Source organism: Protopterus annectens, chromosome 6.part0, assembly GCF_019279795.1.
Source record: "Protopterus annectens isolate FY-2018-M chromosome 6.part0, PAN1.0, whole genome shotgun sequence".
Classification (NCBI taxonomy): Eukaryota; Metazoa; Chordata; order Ceratodontiformes; family Protopteridae; genus Protopterus; species Protopterus annectens.
The window spans coordinates 1,241,868,974-1,241,886,595 of record NC_056737.1 but is presented as its reverse complement, the minus strand read 5'-3'; positions in this window follow the sequence as shown (position 1 = coordinate 1,241,886,595).

Genomic DNA, 17,622 nt, shown 5'->3' with positions numbered 1-17,622 from the left:
GAGGAACTTTTGTGGCCTCTCCAGCTGTTGCTGGTGTCTAATGAGGTACATGTCAAATGGGGCATTATAATCTATGATTGGTTTAATGAGGAAGAGTAGAGAGAAATTATGACCTCTTTCTTCCTAGATGCAAAATCCTTGGTAATGAGATGTGCCACAAAACAGGACTTTCTGCCACAGTGGCAATGTGGTGGTCAAAGGTGAGGTTGCTGACAACCTGTGTCCCCAGATCTCTTATAACACCTTAAGTGTTCAGTGGGCTCCCATCGATGTGGTAATTAGTGAGAACTGAGGTTTTTCCCAAGGGGAATGATAATGCATTTTTTGGCCTTAAGCTTAAGGCCATGGTTTTGACACCAGTCATTGGTCTCAGTGAGGCCTTTCTGTAGGATGTCTGCATCACTTAGGGAGTTAATAATCATTCCCAGCTTGCTGATGTCTGCGAACTTGGTCAGCCAGAGTCGCTCCATGTTGGCCTGGACTTCTGTGAAGTAGATACCAAACAGGACAGGACCCAGGACCGATCCCTGTAGGACTCCACTAGTGACCGGTCAGCAGTCTGACTTGGAGTCCACTACTTTCACACTGTGGGTTCTATCTGTGAGCCAGTTTGCATCCCACCTAATGATATAGGGGTTGATGTCTAGTTTGGTGAGTTTATGAATAATTCCTGAGTGATGAATAGTATCAAAGACCTTGGCCAGATTGAGGTAGGCTGCATGAACTGCCTTACCTTCATCCACAGCTCTGACGACTGACTCAAAGAAGTCAACCAGGTTAAGCAGGTATGATCTACCTTTCACAAAACCAAATTGCATGGGATCTAGAGTTTGGGGTTTCCCTGTATCCTTGTTAATTAGGTCCATGATGATGCACTCCATAGCCTTACATATCAGACTCATCAGGCTAATGGGGCAAGAATTTCCAGGGTCTGTAGTTGCTTCTCCTTTATGGAGAGGGATGACTGTAGCAGTGTGCCATTCAGTAGGGACAAAGCCTGAGGTGAGGATGTGAGTGAACAGGGCACACTTTGTAATTCATGTAGAACACAGCCAGGGTTATTCTGGGATCCCATGGAAGCTGTATTCTTGGCCTTGGACAATGCAGCTTCAACCTCTGCTGCAGTAATGTTGGGTGCCTGGCATTCTTCTGGTACTGAGACTGGTCCATTGGAGGGGGAGAGAGGGGTAAAGTTGGCACTGAATCTATCGGCCAGTATGTTGGCAATATCTGTTGTCTCAGTATAGGAGGTACCATTGTACAGTAACTCAGAGAAAATCTGGTATTGCTGTGGAGATTCTTAATATAACTATAGAAGGCTATGTGGTTGTTTTTAGTGTCTGCCACAATTTTGCCTTCATAGCTGGCTGTGGAGGTTTTGATGAGGGCTCTCAACTTTTTGTTGAGGCTAATAAGGGAATTTTTCCAGTCTTGGGACTTCACCTTTTTCTGCAACAGTTTCTTACTTCTGTTGTAGAGTTTATTAATGGCAGGGGACCACAAGATTGGCTTCCTATTTTTGGAGGAGAGTGTCTTGGTTCTGTTGGGTATAGCTAGTTCCATGCATTTATGCATATGTTCATACAGTACATTGGTGTATGATGCAGCAGTCATGCATCTATCTATTTTCCATTGGCATGGGCACCGTGAAGTTAGCCACCTCTGTTTTTAGTAGTCCAAAGTCAACTTTAGAGAAGTTTTTCATGGTGGATACCTTTATGGGGGTGTGTGTGGGTGAGATCTGGATTTCCATGGCGATTAGTTTGTCTTTGGATCTAACCAGGGAGGACATGACAATTGGTGTAGAGCCATGGTTGCCTATGTTAGCAATAACCAGGTCAAATATGTTGCTTTCTCTAATGGGGTAAGAATGAGCTGGCCCAGGGCATTATTATTGATGAATTCCAGGAAGCATTGGGCCAGTGCATTGCTGCATGAGTAGTTTTCCCACTTGATGGAGGGGTAGTTGAATTCACCTAGTATGAGAGTGTTAGGTTGGATCTTAATAGTTTCCAGTGTGCTTAGGAATGTGGAGTGAGAGTCTTGGGATATGGTTGGGGACCTATAGCAGGCTATGACCTGAATCACTGTCTTACCCAATGTTAGTTGTACCTGGAGTATCTCAGATGCATTATGCTGGGCTACTAGTCTGGAGGTGTGCATATCCTTTATGAATATGGAGACTCCACTGCCTTTGGGTTTTTGGTCCATGTTCTGGGGCTAAAAGGTGTGGAATGAGTTATAGCCTGGTAGTGCATTGGTGCTTTCTGCTGCTTTAAACTAGGTCTCCATTACAGCACAAATGTCAATATTCTCCATTTTGAGGAGTGCTTCCAGTGAATACATCTTGAGATTTAGACTTCTAGCATTGAGCAGCATGACCCACAGATTGCATTTATTTATAGCTGTTACGGTGGCAATTTGGTCTTTGGAAAAAAGGCACTATAGGGGTGGCAAAAGCCATAGCCAGTACCCGGAAACCCAGGAGTGACAGATGCAGGCCATCTCTGGCAAAGCATCGAGGTCTGTCAGTCATGTCATCCCAAGCAGACAGATACTAGATCCCCTTAGAATGACACCAGAAACTTATCCAATTGTTGAAGTCAGTGGTTTTCTGTTTGTACTGCGGTATCATTCTGGGCGATGGTAGAGTGCTGCCCAGGGCTAGGGTCATACCTGCCTGGGCCACATAATCCGAGAGCTCCCCATGTCTCTTTTCATGTGAGGTGCACCTCAGGTCATTCACACCCACATGGACAATGACAGAGTCATATTAGTACTTGTTGTGGAGCAACCTGAGTGCGTATGTTATGTGTTGGATTCTGGCATCTGATAGACAGCTGACTGTTACCTTCTCCTTATTCCGCCTTGTTAGTGGGACATCAGTATGCCTCACTATTGAGTCATCTATGATTATTGTATTGGGCAATCGGTTTTGCCTTAGGGGCTTAGGTTGAGGGGCACACTGTGTAAGTGAGCTATGTGTCTTGTGGTTTGTGCTGTGTTGTGTTGGTCAAGTGTATTTCTGCCTTGGAGGTCTCTGCTGTTTGGGTAGATTTCTATTGAGAGCCTTCACAAAGGTTGGTGTGTGGTTTGTGCTTTTATGTGAGGGCTGTGATGGTGGGTGTTCTGGAGGGCTATGAGTTTCATGTGGTGTGGTGCATGTGTTGACTTTCTCCTCTTGACCAGCTATTCCAGTCATGGCTGGAGAGTGCATGGCTTCCAGTTTGGAGATATAAGTGCATCTCTTACAAGTCTGACTATTGGGAGGTAAGAGAGGGTTGTCTGTGTACATGAGGTAGTTGCTACACTGCCTCAGAATGCCCAACTTCACCAGGTTAATAGTATTTTTTTTTATTCCTAATCTTCATAAAGAATTTTGGCATTCTATTTTATTGTTTCACCATTTATTTCTTTATTTCATTGCTTTAACCTTTTCCATTAGGAAATTTTCCCATGGATTAACAGAATAATATTGGCTCATTACATTTGTTAATCCTATTTTTCTATTTTCTTCTCTTTTGTCAATCTTTATTTTCTGTATTTTTATCTTTTGTTAATAATTCTCTATTTCTTCAGTACTACTTTATTTTATTCTTTATCTCTTATTATTCTTCTTCTTTTGGCTTTTCCCTGTTAGGGGTCACCACAGCAGATCACCTGTCTGCTCATGATTGGCAGTGGAGTTTTTTACGGTGTTGAGTTGCCAGCCCAGCACCCAACTTCCACAGAAGGCACACACACGCATACACTCGCACCTAGGGCCAATTTAGAGTGTCCAATCCACCTTCAGCATGTCTTTGGGATGTGGGAGGAAACCAGAGCACCCGGAGGAAACCCACATGACCACAGGGAGGACATGCAGACTCCACACAGAAGGCACCCCAGCTGAGGATCAAACCGGAGAACCGCTTGCTGTGAGGCGGCAATGCTAACTGCTGCACCACTGCTTATCTCTTATAATTATTTCCCCAAATTCTTCAACATATATTTAAACACTCCTGTTATTAATTTTTTAGTTTTCTAATTTATCTATTTAAACACTTTATACAAATTTAAGTATGCTGCATACATCACTGGATATAACAAACCTAGTCCTCCTTTTTTTGTTCATCTACAATACTACCCTTTTAACTGGGTTTAATTTAGAATCCCCATATATAGGAAAAAAATCACTTCTAACAATTATCAAGTATTTTCAGAATCATTAATAGACTTTATACTAATTTACTTATTAATACTGAATTTATCACATTCATCTTTTTTCTTTTAAGGTAATCTATATGTTTTACATTAAAAAACAAGACAGTAAAACACATGCTTACAGGCTAGTTTTTGCAGCACTAGCTGCAAGTTAACTGCCACAATGCATGGACAGCTGAATGCATCTGGAAAATGTAATGCTTTAATGTCTGTCACACATTGAAACATAATTAAATGTCATATGATGATAACACATAAGCATGTCAGCTACATGGCATGCATGCACAACAGTACATATACAGTCTAATCAATTATATGGCAATCATCATGTTGGCAGCATAACACAACTGGAGCACACAGACAATGCTTCTTGATGGGAGGTCAAAGGCTAATGGGGATGAGCCTAAATGGTCTCCGAGGCTAGCTCGCTAAACAAGCCACTGATAGCGTGTGCCATATCCTCGAAGAATGTTCCCATCGTGACCATCATCCATGTTTGAAACACATCAGCCACAACCTCCTGGATCTCCTATGGATAAACATCTCTGTTCCAGTCCTGGCTTCATCTCCTCTGTGATAGAGCAGACACAATAGCTTGGGCAGGTGCGGGTCCAGCTTCTTCATCATCATCCTCATCATCATGACCATCATCCTCTGGGTATTCTGCCAGAGGCCTGGCATGTGCTTTTCATAATCTGATAGATAAACATCCATGGATCCCTTGCACTATCGAGATGAACTACAAAACACAACAGAAATAAAAAGTAAGTGTGTAATATGATCATTCCCATGAAGATCATCGCATAATTGAATATGAAATCGATGTGCATATCTGCAATCTAATATACTTAATTAACATACTCTCCACTGGTGACTTCTGAAAATATAAATATGAGATTGAAGGTATAACAGCATACATCAAAGCAAAATTTTAATCAACAGAATTGCTGTTAGTGAATGGTTCATAATGCAAATAACACATTCCCTGTGTCACTTTATCTATAGTTCTGTACATGAGCAATAACAGAACATGTCAGGGGGAATGTAGCCATCATCAATGTGAGAAGTATAAACAAGGTCATGCACTGGCATGCGTAATACAGCTTACCACTGGAAATCATGACATTACCTGAACATTTCAATACTGGCCAGCATGAAGCATGGTAACCATCTGCAGATCAAGCACATGTAATATATCCTGACATTTCGGTGGAAGCATGCCTGACACTGAATTATGCAACATTAACGTAACTCAACTTTAAAAAAGAAAATATCTTTTAAATGCCAACATAGCATCATAATTGTGACCTGCACTGCTTGATAATACAGTCTACCTTAATAACTGTTCATGTGAGTTTATGGAAGTCGGTCATCATTCCCTTTCTTTTTCCATCACTTGTGTTCCCTGTATATATATGCCTGTGTTTGAAGGTAATTGTGAATTTCAGCTAAAATTTATCGGGTCTATATCATAACATCAAAGTTCTCTAACATCGAATGTTATTATATCGAACCCTAAACACAGAAGTGGTAAAACATCGAACAGTCAGAATAGCAAATTTTTTCCCAGGGTAAAAATTTGCTATTCCGAGAAACATACACACAGCACAAACACACACAAAAAACAGCCATCCACACAGATACACTTAAAATCCTACACCTAAACTAAACTTTACATACAGTACTAGCTATCCAGTTACCTTAACCCAGCCCTAACCCTAAGGTCCATCACTATCGCACTCTCACCTCACCCGCACCCTAACCTTAACTCATCTAACCCGCCCCCTAACCCTAACCTACACACAACCGCACACTTGCCTGAACCCGCGCCCTAACACTAACGTCCACACAACTGCACACTTACCTGACCCGATCCCTAACCCTAACTCACCTAACCCACCCCCCTAACCCTAACCTGCACACAATCGCACACTTACCTGAACCCAACCCGTAATGCTCCAACATATCGAACGCTGAAAACAGTGAAGCCACAGCAACAGCCCACCGAATTCTTTCCCTGGGAAAGAATTTGAGGTCCTGCACCTTTGCTGTTTTCAGCCTTCGACATTACGGGTTCAATATTATAACATTCAATGTTAGAGAACTTCGATGTTATAATATAGACCCAAAATTTATCCCCCATTCACCACCTAATATCCCAAAGGAAATACTGTTCACAACCATCACTAGTGAACACCTCTGCAATGCACTTTTGAAGGCAAAATACCCTGCATCAGAGGGACCCAATAACATCCAGAGATGCTTACTACATAGCATGAAGCATGATCTCTCTGGCCCACTTGAATAACTTTTCAACTGTAGCCTTCAGTCAGGTTTTGTGCACACATAATGGAAAATGGCTACAATAATTCTCCTGAACAAAGGATTTCAAAACACTGATCAGGGAAAATTCATGCCCATATATCTGACCAGACTCATATGTAACCCCATGTAAACATTCATCATGGACATGATAAATTAGGATATAGATAACATGGAAACACTGGCCCTATCACAGTTCAGCTTTCTTAAAGGAAGGTCATGCCTATGAAATGTGGTGGACTTCATTAATAGTGGGGGAAAAAAGCAATAGATTTAGCTAAGACTGTGCACACAGCTTACCTTGAGCTGGTCAAGCATTTTGATATATATTGCCCAATTCAGGCATTATAGACAAGCTCAGTAAATTAAGTATAAACATTTGTATTACCCACTTGATAGGCAAATGACTCACTGATAGGACCCAAAATGTGAAAATAGGTGAGGCCACATCCACCATGAGCTCAATCACTAGCAGAGTCCTATGTGACTCACTACTGGGGTCACTGCTTTTTGTCATCTATCTATCTGAAGTAAAAGCAAACTGTCAAGGTTTATGGCTGACTAGCATTCTCCAGGAAGGCCTGTCAAAGACTAACAAATGGTAGCAAAGACATGTTCTTAAAAGCAATTGTAAGACTTGCATAATTGTATCCTTTGGACAGTCAACCATCATGGATAAATAACATGTTGAGAATATGACCACAGCAGTCAAGCCAGTGGTCATGAATCTGTGTACATACATAGACAGTAGCCTTTCCTTTGACCACCATGTAGCCACACTTTTGAGGAAATCCTTTTGTGGCAGCTAGGTCTAAAGATGTCATTACTACACTGTAGTTTGCCACTATCACAACAATCATAGAGTACAATGCTCCTTTCAGTATGCACTTGACCTGGAATATGCAGAAACTACAACTTCCTCAAACTTTAAATAAACAAATAATACAGGATGTAACAAACATGCCATACACTGAGGGCTTTAAACACATTTCCCTCTACCTATCATATTTACATTTCTGAGGGATAACATTCTGACTGGGTTACATTGTATCTGCATGCACCCCAGTTATAAATCTCCTGCATATTTGTAAATCAAACAGTACCAGAAATTCAAGGTCTTAGGCCACAATTTTATCATAGGTTCATAGGTTTATAGGAGATTACTAGGCTAGCAGCTTAAGGGCCCTTACAAGTCTATCCAATATAATCAAAGTTTACCCGATATATGGATTGTAGGGGCAAGAAGATGGCATGGATTTGTGCCTGTGCTTTGAGTATTTTACAGATTGCCCCTGTCTATAAGGGACATAGGCACTACTTCTGGTGTGAACTTGCCCCATTCAGTGCTCCAGACTGCATTTGAAGAGGGCTAGGGAATGTCTCTGCTTAATATGAACAGGAAGCCTGTTCCAAAGAAGGGGAAATTTCTGAAGTACATATCTGTCTCTCCAGCATGTTTTGTTTGAGGTGCTGTCTAAGTTTAGATCCCTAGTTCAGGTGACCCTCATGCTGTTTGACTTGTGGATGTGTAGCAGCTCTATCTGGGCTGGATTTGTGAATATCTTGCAGATCATGCATAGGTCACCCCTTAATAATCGGTAGGAGGCAGAGTAAAGAGATAGGGATTGTAGTCTATCTGCATAGTTCATGTTGTTTGCACTCTGTATTTTCTTTGCGAGGAACCTCTGAGGTAACTCCAGCTGCTGTAAGTGCCTAGTCAAGAACAGGCCAAATGGTGTACTGTACTCAAGTATTGGTCTAAAGAAGGCCGAGTACAGCAGGACTTTAACTTCCTTGGATCTGGATGCCATATCTTTACTTCTAAGTTGAGCCATATAGAAGGACTTCTTCTCCATTGTGGCCACGTGGTGGTCAAAGTTCAGCTACTATCTATCTATGTATCTAGATCTCTCACCTTTAAGTCTACCCTTAGTGGTGTGCTATTTATACTGTAAAGCGTGTGGATATTTGACTTCCCAAAAGGTTACATTTAGTTTTATGCCATGGTTCTGGCACCAGTCATTTGTCTGATCTAGACCCTCCTGCAGGATATCTACATCATTGCAGAATTCAGTGATTGCCCCCAGCTTGCAGTTGTTGACAAACTTTGTCATCCAAAGGCCTTCCACATTAGCCTTGACTTAAGAGAAGAATATTCCAAACAGAAGTAGTCCTAGTACTGAGCCCTGTGGCACACCACTAGTAACTGGCCTCTTTCTGGATATGGATTCACCCACTTTAACCACATGTGCCCTGTCTGTGAGCCAATTGGCTATCCATCTGGTGATGTAGGGATTTATACCCAGTTTTTTGAGTTTATTTATAACACCTGAATGAAACATTGTGTTAAATGCCTTGGCCAGGTCAAGGTAAGCTGCGTATACTTTTTTACTGTCATCTATGGCCTTAGTAACTTTCTCTAAGAAATCTACCAGATTCAGTAGGCATGGCCTGCTCTTAATAAAGCCAAACTGGGTCAGATCCAGTGTTTGGAGGATTCCTGTGTCATTATTTATCACGCTCATGATTATTTTTTCCATGGCCTTGCATTTATATCTCGTCAAACTTATAGGTCTGTAATTTTCTTGGTCAGTAGATTGTCCACGTGTTTGCAAAGGGATGATTGTTGCTGTTCTTCACTCTATCAGGACAAAACCAGTCCAGAGGCTATGGTTAAACAGAGATTATAATGGATCTGAGAAGTCCTGATTTAAGCTGTTTAAGAGGCAACCTGCACATTGTTGGTGATGCCCTTAAGACTGTGGACATAACTAAAAAGTGCTTTATGGTTATTCTTAGCTTTGGAGTCTGCTTACAGAGACTTGACTAGCTCCCTGATTCTCTTGTTTAGACTAATGAGGAACATTTTTCTCTGTGTTGTACATTCCCTCTTACTTCTTGACAGGGTTTTCTTTTCTTTCCTTTTATTTTTTTGGACAAAGGTGTTATAACTATGCACTGACGGAGTACTTTCTGTGGCTTTGAGCTATGCGTCAGTAATTACAGACACAGCAGCATTCTCCAAGGTGAGGAGAGCTTCCAGGGAGTGCAGTTTCTTGCTGAGGCTCCTAGCATTGAGCAGAAACACATTTAACTTATCTTGAGCAGCTTTTGTTATGTTGGAAGGTTTGTCTGTTTTGCAATGCCTAAAAAAGGCATTATATCAATAGATAATGTTTCGGATAATATCCAAAAGCCTAGAGGTGACAGGTGAAGGCCATCCCTGGCAAAGATCTAGGATATTTGTTCCCCTAGTGGGAGTGTAGACTAGTTGTTCCAGGCAATTTGAATTTAGGAAGTCAAGAAATCTTTGGGCCTGCATGTTAGTCATCATGAATGCCTTGCAATTAATGGAGAGGTAGTTAAAATCATCCATGACTATAGTACTGGGCTGGATGGTCAGTGATTCTAGTAACTTTAGGCATGATGCATAAGTTTCCTGGTTCATTGTGGGGGGCCTGAAGCTAGCAGGAATATGGTAATGGGTTTTTCCAATGGTTAGTTGGACATGGAGTACATCAAACATGTCATATCATTTGATCAGCCTTGATGTGTACTTATCCTTTATGTAGATAGTTACACTTCCTCCTTTTGCTTTTTCATGTTCAGTGGGTGGTTGGAATGTATAAAAGTAGTTATAGCCATGCACTGCCAGAGTGCTTTCTATGGCTTTGAAAGATGTTTCAGTAACTGCACAGATGTCAGCATTCTCCAGGATGAGGAAAGCTTCCAGGGTATCCAGTTTATTGTTGAGGCACCTAGGATTGAGCAGGAACACCTTTAGCTTATCCTGAGCAGCTTTTGTTATGTTGGAAGGTTTGTCTGTTTGTCAAATACTTAAAAAAGGCACTATAGGGGTAGATAATGTTCTGGCCCATATTTGAAAGCCTAGTGGTGACAGGTGAAGACCATCCTTGGCAATGCAGTGTGGGCTGTCAGCCATGTCCTCCCAGGTGGACAAGAATTAGATCACTTTGAAATGACAGTGTTAAAGTCAATCATTTTCAGCTGGTATTGTGAAATCATCCTTTTAGACAGTAGAATGATTCTTAAGGCTAGGCTCATACCTGCCTGTGACATGTATTCTGAGAACTCAATTATGTCTATCTTCATATAATCCAAGGAGGAACATCTCAGGTCATTCATGCCCACATGGATTATGACTGAGTCATACTGGTACATAAGGTAAATCACCTGAGTGCTTGTATGATCTGGCTAATCCTGGTGCCTGACAGGCAACTGACTGTAACCTTCCCCTTATATAGTTTGGTAAGAGGTACATCAGTGTTTCTCATAATGGAGTCTCCAATGACCAGAATATTGGGTTGTGGAGTGTTTTGTCTTATGGGCTTGGTATTTGAGGCACAATGAGATGTGACTTTATGTGTTGTGAAGGGAATTGTCTTATTTTTGTACATGTGGAATTTCTGAGGACTATGCCTGAAAGTCCTTTGAGGTTTGGGTAAATTGGTTCCCCTTCATATGATCGAATTTCTCTAAACTCGAAAGTCATATACTCAAAACCAGAATCTCAAATTTAGAGAAACTAGAACATATGAAAGGGACAAAAAAAAAAAAAAACACCTTTCAAAGTTTTTCGCAGGGGGACTTCGCCCCCTGCACCCCCCATGTGGGAGGCTGTGCCTCTCACACTCCCCCATTTAAATATACCTACTCCGAGATCGTACTATAGTGAAGGAAAGGGAAATCTCCCATTCCGGCCTATATGCGTAAGCGCAAAACGGAAGATTTTCCATTCCTCCGCTATAGTGCTGTCACGGAACATTCACATTTAAACTGCTAGGGTAGAGGGGGACCTGGCCCCCTGCAATAAGGTAAGTTAACATTTTATTTTTTTAAACCTAAGGCTCCCATTCACAATTTCGAGTGAATGGAAGTTCGAGATTCTGGTCTTGAGATTATGAATTTCGAGCTTCCATCCATTCGATCTTGTGAAGGAGAACCAGGTAAATTACATGTGAGCACCTCTGCATATTTGGGTCTATGTGTGTGGTTATTTACAGGTGCATTGAGCGATGTGTGTAAGTTGCTGACAACCTGTTGCTTTTTGTGTCTGTATGTGAGAATCTAGCCTTCAGTGTCCATGTGTAATTACATCTTTCACATACTGTATTTGTCTGTTCGAATGGTTGTCAGTGTATATAAGACAATTGTTACATTGTCCCAGGATGTCCACAAAGCTGGATGCAGAGATAGCAGGAAAGTTCCCATCCATGGTTGCAGATGTTTGTGACCAGATGATGGAAGGATACTTATTTGGTATAATCTGTGCATCTATATTACATAATCAAAAAGTTCGAACGTCATATGGTTGACACCATATGATTGAACTTTTAAAAATTTGAAAATGTAATAATAAAAAAAATAATAATAAACCAAAGAAAAAAACCTACCTGAATGGTTTAAGCAGGCGTACAAGAGCCCCCCCTGCACCTCCCACATGTGGGGCTGCACCACCCAGAGGGTGCCGTCTCCAAGATTGCACTACAGTGCAGAAAAGGGAAATCTTCCCATTACGCACTGTACGGAGATCTCCATTGAAACATTCAAACTTTTAAAAGTTCAATGATATGGTGTCGACCATATGACATTCAAACTTTTAAGAGTTCGACAATATGATATAGACCCTAATCTGGAGCTAACCTAACCATTGATGTTGCTCAGCACCAAATCAAATGCCATCTTTGCAGCAATAGCCCTGGATGCTATTTTAAGGTAACTGGCATGGTAAACTTTCACAGTATATTGAAAATTAGCAATGTTTTAAAATTTTTGCATCTGTAGAGGGCACTGGCACAGCTCTGTGCAAATGTGTTGAATTTATACCAGCACTGGAAATACAGTAAACTGACTACTGAGCTTTCTGGCTAATACACTGACTACACTTAGAGCCCTTTTGTGTGCTTCCCAGCTCAGATGAACTAGGAAAACACCTACTGTCTAGATAAATAATCTCAATCCTCCTAATGTAAAAGCACAGTAAAAGAGTATCTGGAGTGAAATATTACCACAAACAAATGTGAAGATACAAATTCAGCAGTATACTTTGAACAGCTTATAAAAGTGTGACTATTCAATTAAAGCACTTTGCTTTGTAGAAATGAGCCAAAAGCCATTCAATTGTGCAAAATTTATAAAGGCACTAAAAACAAGGTAAACTGATTAATAAGCCCTCCAGCCAACTGCATGCAAGAGTCTCTAGTGTGTTTTCTCAACATATGCACTCCAGGCTACCACCCACTGCCACTAAATGGAAAATCCGCTGTCATCTTTTTTTTCCATAATCTTTATTTATTTTTATACAATAAAACACACTTTTTCAATAAAGATCAACAATAACATTAACCTGCAAAAATAGTTAATGACAAAATAAACCACAAATAACTATATCACATATATTTACAGATGTGTCATTTACCTTAATAAACAGAAAAAGCAAAAAAATATCTGTGAGATTTAGTAAAGATACGAAGGGAGGACCATAGGAAAGAGAAAGGAGCGCGATCATTAAATCAAGAGAAAGACATATTAATGTACCTTTAATATAGGTCGTTAGTTATTTAAGAGTTAATTAGAGGGTATAGAGATTGAAGGATACTTGGTAAGAAATAAGTTAGGAATACTAAAGGTTAGATAATTATTGCAATATATGTTTGAATAATGAGTCTCAATATTCAATGAATTGAGAGTGTATTTTATAGTTAAACACCACAAGTTTATGAGCTGTCAGATGCCTGATTGCCATTTATTTAACCCCCCCATGTAACAGATGATCTGTCTACCCAATTTAATGTGATATATAGTGTAACTAGTATAAATACAGTAATTAAAGTGTGGGTTTGTACTGCAGTCAAACCAGGGAGAGGAATGTGAAGCATGGTAAATTCCCCTAAAAGGGTTGATTTTTCATACCCCATCTTTTGCAGTTGTGCCATTAGAGAATTCCCACATTTATAAACACATTTGCAGCTCCAGAATATATGGAGGAGATCAGCTTTTTGAGAATTGCAGTAAAGACAAAAGGGTGAAATTGAGGGGTTACATTTATGTAAAACTGTAGGAATGAGGTATGCATTACTTAGAATCATGAGTTGTGTGTATGAAAGTTTTTTCAGGGGAACTAATTTGGAGGTTAACTTTATAGATTGTTTTATTTGATACGTAGAGACAAAAAGTTTTTTCTTAACCCAATAGCTTGAAAATAGGATATCATTCTGGTACTTAATTACTATAATCAGGTTGTACATACTTGAGATATGTTTTTCCTTAATAACATTACTTCCCAAAGGGTTTTACAAGTATCTATATCATTATTAGGTTATAATTAGATAAGAAACCACAGCACAATTCTTTGATCTGTCTTAAGATAATAGTATAGCTCTTAGGTAAATTTAGTTTGGATCTTATCTCCGTGATGGTAGAATTATGAAAGGGAAAGAAGTCAAGCACTCATTTTTCTTTTAACAGCAGAAAGTTGATAATGTTTAACATTGAGTTATTAAGTTATAGATTTGGATTAAGGTGTTTAGGTTGCAAAGTTGCAAAAGCAGTAGATAGATTTAGTGATACAAATAGTTTTTGTAAATTGATTATAAAAAAAATTATTGGGGTAAGCACTTTATAAGTTATCAAATTCCTTTTATCAAGAAAGGGGAGAGTTTTAGGATTAAAACTGAGTGATTTAACATGTTTATGGTACAATTCCAACCAGAATAGTCACCATGAATTTCCATTCAAATAATGTTCAGCAATTTTTATTACTCTGCTACTGTTAATGATGTCAAGATATAGCCTGGAATCTGGTAGATTAAGTCCACCGTTTACTTTTGGCCGCATTAGTTTATAATAAGAAATCAAAATGGTTTTAGGGGACCAAATAAACTTAGCCAAGTTTGAGTGCAACCTTTTAAAGAATTTGTTATATATTATTACTTGAGAAGCTATAAAAACATATAGGAGCCTAGGTAAGTTTATTTTTACAATTGTGACTTTTGACAAGAAAGGTCATTTAAGATTATCCCGTATACTGCAATCTTGTATTATATTTTGCCATATTTTTACAATGTTATTTTGATGGATCTCTGCCATATTTTGATAAAATGAAATCCCCAGATACTTTATGGATTGTTTTATTTTAATTACTGTTGGGTGGGGGTATAATGATAGTAAATTGGTTAAGTTTAGAGGGAATTTTTAGCTTTGTCAGGATTCAATTTATAATTGGAAAGGTTCTGAAAAGTATTGATAACCTTGAATAGTTTTGGTATTTCAGAATTTGGTAAAATGAAGTATAAATTTAAATCATCTGTGAATGCTGTTAAGGTAATTCTGGTGTTAAAGATTATTGGGGGACTTTGATAGATATCTTGATTTATAAGTAAAAATAAGGGTTCCGTGTATAGATTAAAAAGATATGGGGATAATGGACAACCTTGTCTAATTCCATTATTAATGACAATTCTGTTAGGTATACTTTTATGTGTAGGACTGTGTATGCCTTATCATATATTACCTTAATAAATTGGGTAAAACTTGGGGGAATGCAAAATGAGGTAAGACAGATAGCAAAAAGTTTACGTTGTGCCTTTCAAAAGCTTTATATTCATCCACAACTAACACAAATATTGGGTATTTCTTCTGGTGAAAAAAATCTCATTAGTGTTTCCAAAGTAAGAGCATTGTCACAGGTTTGTCTAAAGGGAATAAACCCTGACTGTTCTGGCGATATAATATATGTTATTATAGATTTCAGTCTACTAGACATTATTGTTGTAAGTACTTTGACATCTACGTTCATTAAAGAAATGGGTCTATAGTAAAATTTCAAGGTAAAGTAAAGAACTGTAATGTACCTTAGTTTTTTGTAAAATCTCTCTTACTGTAAATAATATTGTAAATGTGGAGCTTTTCTCCCCGGGCCTCTACTGAAAATGGACATGTATCCAGTTGGACTAGCCTGGTCAATAAATGTAAAATAAATAAATAGTAAACTAAACCTTAAAAAGGGCACAGTATACTCAAATCAAGGGGTGGCGTAAGCCATACAGAATCGGGCTAGGCTTATAATTGCCCCAGGGCAGATAGCCTAGTATGAACCTATGAACCTATGAAATAAAAATATAGCTCTTAGGATCCTTGGGATTAGCATTTTCTTTTAGTATAAATATAGTTTTCAAAGAGTTATAGTGGACATCTGTAATATTATTATTAGTTATGTAGTTGAAAAGAAATAATAATATTCTAGAAACCTTAGAGCATAAGGTTTTATAAAATTATGCTGTGAAGTCATCTGGACCTGGCACCTTATTGGGTTTTAAATGATTTATTACCATTATTATCCCTTATTGAAATATGGGGGCTGACAGAATTTTTTGTTGATTATTGGTCAAATTTTGGAAAGTTCACATATTGTAGAAAATGGGTTTTAACTTGTTCTGATTCAATGGATTTTTTTCTCCCTGTAGATTTGCGAGTATACATTTTCAAACAGGTTAAGGATTTCTGTATTAGAACAAGACATCTTGTCTAATTAATTTATCTCTGGAATAATAGGTGTAGATTTTTTTAGGTTAATTATCTGTCCCAGGAACCTGGATGGGAGCTGTGTCCCTTCTGCATAATTAGCTAAGTTTTTAGTTTCATGGAATGACAGATGTTTGGCATTAAGTAGAATTCTTTCTGAAGATTGATTACTTGATTCTCTGTTTCCACTTTAAAGCATCTTTGCAATTATGATTCCAGATTGTGGATTTTGTTATTGAAATTTTTTTATCATTATACAGTTTCTTATGGTGAGTTGCTTTATTAATAAGGAAACCTCTTATCTGGGCCTTAGTAGCCACCCACTCAATGTCAAAAGGGCTTTAGGAAGAAGGTATCTTTTCCAATAATTCCTCTAATAGCAAGTTATCACCTTCCTCAATATCTTGCTTTAGGAGCAAATTAGGGTTAAGAGTCCAGTTGTACCCCCTATAACTTAAATTCTGTTCATAGGACCAGTTAATGTTGTGTGTAATTTCCCAGTGGTCAGTAAAGAATCTAGCCTCACTGTAACAATTCTTGTTCAGGTTCAAAAAGAAGTCAGAAATTAAGAAGAAATCAATTCTAGACCACATTCTATGGCACCGACAATAAAATGTAAACTTTTCATGAGTAAAACTATTAGTTTGGCAGTTGAAAGGATCAAATAGTCCCAAGTCATTTTTGAGTTCAGATAAAGCAATAGTTGTTTGAATATTGTACGGTTTGCTTGAGTTTGGAAAATCTGCTGTCATCTTAATGTAAAAACACAGAAAAGTACTTCCTAGTGTGTAAAGGTATAGTACTTTATACAACAGCTAGATAGATAATGAATTCAGAGCAAGTAAATCAGTAGAACAGACAAGGAGAGGCAAAATGTACTTTGTTTTCAAAATATACACAACAAAAGGCAAATAAATACTTCAAGATATCAACAACAGTGTAGAAAGGGAGAAACATATAAATCTAGATTTACAATAAAGGTGGGTAGCCTAAAATTATCAAATTTAAAAAGCAGATCAAGGAATGGAAGGATGGGTGGAAAAATAACTATCAGGGAGTCATCACAAGTGCTTGTAGTTTTTGCAGTTCTTGAGTATTATCAGAAAAGACAAACACATATAAATTGTTTGTGTATTTAAGTATCACTTAAGAAACAAATTAACCAGTGGAAAAAAAACATGTAAAATGTGCAGCCTATGTAATTTAAGTGTCTGTCTGCCACATAGAACAAAAACACCAGGCCAGGCAGATTTCTTAAACAGAAAACAAAATGGAGCAGATAAAACAGAAAGCAGCTCTATCAGTTTAAGCAGCTCACAGTCAAAAAAATATGTAGATTTACTTTTCTCTCTGAGCAGGGAGTCACCCACAGTGCTTGTAGTTTTTGCAGGTCTTGAGTTTTATCAGAAAAGACAAACACCCAGATATTCACTGTGAATTTAAGTATCACCCAATAACCAAAATTTTGCTGGCTTAAACAGAGCATGATGAAGATACAGATATGTGTCCCATGGACTGCACCTCCTATGAACAAGCTTGAAATCCATGTGTAGC